Source organism: Trachymyrmex septentrionalis, unplaced genomic scaffold (assembly GCF_001594115.1).
Source record: "Trachymyrmex septentrionalis isolate Tsep2-gDNA-1 unplaced genomic scaffold, Tsep1.0 scaffold43, whole genome shotgun sequence".
NCBI lineage: Eukaryota > Metazoa > Arthropoda > Insecta > Hymenoptera > Formicidae > Trachymyrmex > Trachymyrmex septentrionalis.
In genome coordinates, this window is record NW_017305601.1 from 330,342 (window position 1) to 337,088 (window position 6,747).

The 6,747-nt window shown below is 27.7% G+C and overlaps 2 pseudogenes; both read right to left on the reverse strand.

Moving 5' to 3' along the window:
* Positions 1-3,154: 3,154 nt before the first annotated feature.
* LOC108751285 lies at positions 3,155-3,962 on the reverse strand (annotated as a pseudogene).
* LOC108751255 overlaps positions 3,954-6,747 on the reverse strand; it is a 3,385-nt pseudogene continuing 591 nt past the window's right edge.

The following is a 6,747-nucleotide window of genomic DNA, read 5'->3' on the forward strand; positions in this document are numbered from 1 at the left end:
CGAGGTGGTTGACTACGTCATCACTTTGGTATTCGCTCGGCGACTTCGGAAGGATATAGACGTACGGCACGAGTCGCTCCGCTTGTAATCGCGCATTATTCTGTATTAACCCACGAAAATTAGATATCCACGAACGCGAATTGAATAATGTAAGGCCCAACTAGTAATGTTGCTCAAAACTACCTAAGGTGTGTACTAAGGATTATATATCAATCTTTGTTTCTTTCTTTGATGATTTACGCGGTTAGATAAAGATCAATTATGAATTATACATTTCTTTAAATAAGATAAATGCAAAGATGAATGCAATTTTTTACATTATAAAACAATTTGGAGTCAAATCATAATGAGTATAAAGATAATAGAATTCGTATTATACGTTTACAGATATATAAATTAGAGATATCTAAGGGCGGTATTCATAGTCTGTTCTTATTTCAAGACTGTCTTAAGTAATCTTTTAAAACGTTGGCCCTTTTATTCGTGACTTCTTAAGACTGTACTTAAGTAGTTTTGAATATAAACTCTGACTATGAATACCGGCCCAAGATATAGATGAGTTGTATGCATAACGAAGTTATCATCAAGAAGTAAAACGAAAATCGTATAATGTTCATCGAAGAATATTATAACGAGTAAATATTTTACTGGCTTTGTAATATGCGTTAACTTAAATATTTCGACGGTTAAATTATCGGTGCGCGACCTTGAAGTGGGGCTGGGGTACGGGGTGGCACGGAGCGGCGCTGTGTTTACACGTAGTTACGACGCATGATTCTCCGAAGTTCGTACGGGCAGGTAGCAGTGCCGCTCTTCTTTACATTCCTTTCTAAAACATAATCGCGAAAAATGTTAAATATAATTCGGAACGTTGTACTTTATGAATAATTTATCATACTAACAATCGTATTAGGTGAATATTCGTAAGTTCAATGTTTCGTATTACATCTAGCATTTTTTGCGATTATTCGTTTAAAAAAAATGTGAAGAAGAACGTCACGTGACACGGCTACTTATCACACGAGTTATAATAAAGGAAAATCGTTCTCTTCCAACGGGGAAATATCCTCGTCGCCGATTTACTTAAAAATAAATGAACCGCAGCCGGTTCGTCGCGTCGCGCATTTGTTTCGGGAGTGCCGTTCTAGTTATCGGACTCAAGTTGTAGTCCGCGCGCGATTATAGTGTTATTCGCGAGTGTTGTATGCGAGTGTCCTGTGCGAGAGGATGACAACCTCTGAGAGGAGGAGGAGGTTTGGGAGAGACATCGGGCACCGGTGGAGCAACCTCGCGGTAAATATAATTTTTTACTTATGTAAAATTAATCTTTTTTGCTTGTTTTTAAGACATTTTATTTAACAGTGATTTAAAAAATGATTGTTTTTAAATTATTGTTAATAAAATTATTTAAATAGTTATATATTTTATAAAAGAATTATATAAAATAATTATATGTTCTCTAAAGTAATTATATATATTCTCTAAAGAAGATCTTAGCAAAAATAATTTTGCATAAAATTTTTAAGTAATTTTTAAATAACTCCTATCTAAATGAGTTACTTAAAAATTACTTTAAAATTGTATACAAAGTTATTTTTGCAAAGATCATTTTTGGAGAATATATATAATTATTTTAGAAAATACATATAATTTTTTTTAGAGAATACGTAATTATTTTATGTCTAATATTAAATCATTGACATAAAATTAGATACTTACACAAATTATATTTTCAAAATTGCATGATTATTTTTTAGCAAACTGCATGCGTTTATATAGCAATTATTTTTTTAAGCAATGATTATTTCTTTACTCTGTTTTAATTTGGATTTTAATTTATTTGTTACAGATCATCGTAGCGACGTTGCAGATATAACTCCACTGTTGCGCATCGGGTCGGTGAGTGACGAATCAACAATTATATTGTAAAATTCTTCAGGTGAATAGGCACCAATAAATGAAAACACAGCTAGATAGGATAAATATGGATAGGTAAAGATAAACACAATAATTAAAAAATTAAATTATTTCTGTGATTAATGATGACTATTAGCGTATTCAATTTATTGACTCGACTCGACTCCGAGTTAGTGGTCTGTTCTGTTTAGTTGCAAACGTGCTAAACTGTGCAAGAAATACAACTAAAAAGAATAGACTGTTGACTCAAAATCGGGTCGAATCAGTAAATTAAATACGCTATATATGTATATCCATTCTTGTTAACGTTCGCCAAACACATAGCTTCTATATATATTTTATTTTTATAATGTAAATATATATTCAAATATGAAAATATCTATTTCAAAATATTAAAAATCAGTTTTTATTATATAAGAAATATCTTTATTATTTCATATGATTTATAAATAAAATATTAAATTTTCTTGATAGTCTTTACTACAATATATTATAATTATGTTGTCATTTAAAGTAAATATAACTATCAGAAAGATTGGGATATATTCTGATTTAATAAAAACTTTTTTAAAATTAACTTTTTATTTAACATGAGTTAATTTAATCACATAATATGACTTTGAATTATTATGTTTATCCATCTTATATTATTCAACTTAACTAAATTAATTTTATACTCTATTAATTTAATTTATTTAAATAAACATAATACATAGCATTTCACATAGGTTTAATCTTTCATAAAAGAAACTATAAAATATTTAAACAACAATAACAGTTTTTGCTTAATAAATTAGTGATATTATTGTGAAAACGTTACTTATTTGTACATCTTGTTTTTTCCTATTCGTTAGTTACGAATAAGTGTGTTTAAAGTCAAATTGACTCTTACATTTATTTTAGGAGAAATTCAAATTCGGTGTTATATTTAAAAAAAAAATGTGACTTCTTAATTTTATCAGCTTCTATTTCATATTCTTTGTTACGAACAATTACTGCTAAAGAAAGTATACATAAACATAGAATTAAATTATTATACGCGATATATTATTATGCCTATATAAATACATTAATTGCAATTATATAATACATAACAATGATGTATAAATAATAAAAATGTTACAACTGTCTACAAACAGTTAATACAACATGATTCAAATAGATGTACTTTATTTATCTGTAATTTATTACCATAAATAATAATTACAATCACTGAAGTGATATCTTCTTTCTCTTTCCATAAAATTAAAATTTTTTAAAATATTTTGTAGATGTTATATCCCTGACATGTAGTGCTAACTTTTCGTTTCCTTCACTTTACGAAAAAGTAAAACATACAAATGCTCTCCTCTTACTTTCCTTTCATGAACAATTTCACCAGACATATTTAACTTTTTGAAAGCGCTCAATATATATTCAGGATCATTTTCTTTTATAACAACTAAATAAAACAATCCTGCATCTGATAAGATTTTGGGAATAATATTAAATACCTGTTCCATAACTTGTCTACCATTTTTACCACCTGCCCACGTTTTGAATACGAGTCTGTCATCTATTACTTCGTTATATTCTGTAACTACATACGGAGGATTAAATAAAATAATGTCAAATGTATATTTAATTCGTATGCAATCTAATAAATTCATTTGAAGAACATTTACATCCACTGAATTAATCAGACTAGTTCTTCTCGTGGCTCTACATGCATCAGGATTTATATCAATCGCAATAAACTGAAAATTATGACGTTTTTTTAATGCCATTGCTAAAGTTGTGATAACTATGCCAGAGCCACTACCTATCTCTAAACAAATGTTTGGCTTCATCGCATGCAGAATCTCTAAATCTGTCTCCAAAGCATCTACCAAAAGATACGAATCCTCAGAAGGCTCATAAACTGTATTGAGCTTCTCATCAGACAGTTTACCTATTGGGGTCTCCATAATTTATAAGAGAAAATATAATAAAATCTTATAAAACTTGTAAATAATTATTTAGTAACAATTTGGTCATATTTTATCGATCATAGGTTTAATATTGGAAATTATTGTTGCTTATCAGTCTCTGTTGTAACCGATTCTTCTTTATCAGCTTCAATACTTGCGTTGTTATATGCAGAATTATTATCTAATAGTATTTTTCGTTTAACGCTGCTCTTCTCGACAGCTTGATGCACTTTATTCAAACACTCTTGGATACTTTGCAGAATGTTGCTAATAATGATAATTTTATGCTTAGCGTTAACTAGTTTTTTTACATAGGGACTTGTGTCCAGCGAATACTGCAACACTTCTTTGATTTTTTGAAGTTAGTTCCTCTGTTAGAGATTCAATCTGTTGCTTCAGCTCAATTTGGTATATTCTATAAAAAATAATAATTGTATGTAAATAAAATAAACTTTTAATTTTTGTATGCAACACAATATATAAACGAATCTATGAATGAAGGAATAGATAAAAATAGATGTTATTTTATATGATATGATGACTACTTTCCTTTTAAGAGTCACGGTCGACATAATGTTGTTATTCTTTTTGACATTCAATAACAGTGGCAAAGATAAAATCTTGTATGGACTGAGTTTAATAGAAAAGTGGACTTTGTTCTACAAAAACGTGGCAGAAACAACAAGCGTAGAGAGTGCGATCACAATATCGAAGAGAAGTTTATCGTTCGTGTATACACTCTGCAACGAATCACAACGAGAAAATTGTGATACCTTGTAGCGCGAATTTTATTATCCAGTTGGTCCACTGTAGGGAGGTGTTCGATTATCCGCACTGACTCTTAACATATTAGCCTTGTTATCTGTTAATTTTTGGTATTTTAAAGATTGAAAATCTGTTTTAATTCTTATTATTTATTGCATATTTATTAAGTATGATATCACACATTTAGTTTATCCCACTGAATTTATTACTACGCGATAGGACATGGTTAGGCATTAGCTGCGTTCAGCAGAGAAAGCAGCAAATATTGTAAGATTTTTCAATATGATTGTTTATATATTTAAATCTATAAGGAACCAAAAGCAAGAACCAATATTGAAGAATTTTACATTTGCAAAGCTGCTTTCTCTGCAGCCATGAACGTATTTGCGATGTTATTACACATTTATGTAGTAATTTAGATAGGAATACACCGGTAGAGATAGATGGATAGGCACGTATAAATGAAAATATGGATAGGTAGAACGATAAGTATGGATAGATTGAGACTGTATAAGTAGAGACAATAAGTATGGATAAGTAGAGATAAACTAAATTTTAAATTAAAAAATTAAATTTGTTACAAAAATTAAATGACACTTGAATAAATTTTGCGATCGGATAATTAAATTTTATTTAAAAAATAAAGAATAATTATAATTAAACTAAAAGTATTCCATAATAAATTTAACTGTATAATATGTAGGTAGGGATACATAGACATCATATGTACGTACTTAATACTTAGAAAGGGAGGATTAAAAATTGAATAAAATTTTAAGTTAATTTTAACTTCTTGTTAATTATCAGCATCTCGTTCCAATTTTATCAAATATGAAAATAAATTAAATTAATTTTAAATTGTGTTGAATTTTCTGTTCTCCTGAAATTAAATTTTTTTGTAAAATTCTACACGTGTTATGTAACGCGTTAATATTGTAATTAATTATATTACAAATAAATGAATGTATAGTATTAGGTACGTATAATATAAAATGGATATATACTATGTCTAGATAAAATGCCATCAAATTTACTTTTGTAATTTGTACAATGATTGGTAATAAATTATACATTTATTGAAATGTATATATTCGTACTGAATATCTATTCAATACAGATGGTATTTATCTTATCGTAATAAACTAAATTGTTGCGTTATTGATGTGAATTACACGAAATCGACGAAGCATATGATAACAAAAATTGTTTAATGATTTATATTTTATTGACAATTATTTCATTTTGAAATTTTTTTAAATTTTGGTTTTATTTTAAATATGAGAAAGTTATTAATATTTTTGAGTGATTTTTAATTAAAAATTTTATGTTTAGAATAATGGATTTTTCTTCGTATTTAGTACACAAATTTATTAAATAAGTCAGTAAAGATTGGAACTTTGACTGAGTCAATGGTTAAATATTAACATCTTGCTTTTTGACATTTATATTTTTAGTATTACAAAATTACAAATATATCATAGTGATTAATTTATTATATGCAATGGCCTCATTGCTATCCCTCGTGTCAGATGGATGTCAGTGAATGCGTAGAAAGTTGAAATTACTTTTATTATGGAGAATTATTCCTCGTCGCTTTCCGTAAAGTTCATTCGCAAAGTCTAATTTGATGTCCCGTTGGAGATTCTTGTATAAGATCGGTATTATTATATAATTTTGGGTTTTTTCGTCAATTCCTGGAAATAATAATTTTGCCAATAAATCAATGACAATTGCTATATATTTTAAGGTTAAGTTGCGAAATTATTTCAGTGGTATATTTTAAGATTCAATTTTGTTGCTTTGTTAATTTTACTAAATGTTCTCCCACTAGTAATAATGTTAGAAATAGACTGTCTTAATGACAATAGGAATTTAGTACTATTAATATGGACATATAATAATTATTTGTCTAAATTTAGATAATTAAATAAATAAATTTAAGTTTTATACAAATAATTTGCTTATTTTTTGATGATTGCTTTAACAAAAATGTGGTTACTAATGTGTATATTTAATTTGCTAATTGTTATTTTAAAAATTGTTTTTAGGAATTGGACATCCCGCCAAGGACATTATTAATTATTATAATTTATATATATATGTATACACTTTTTTA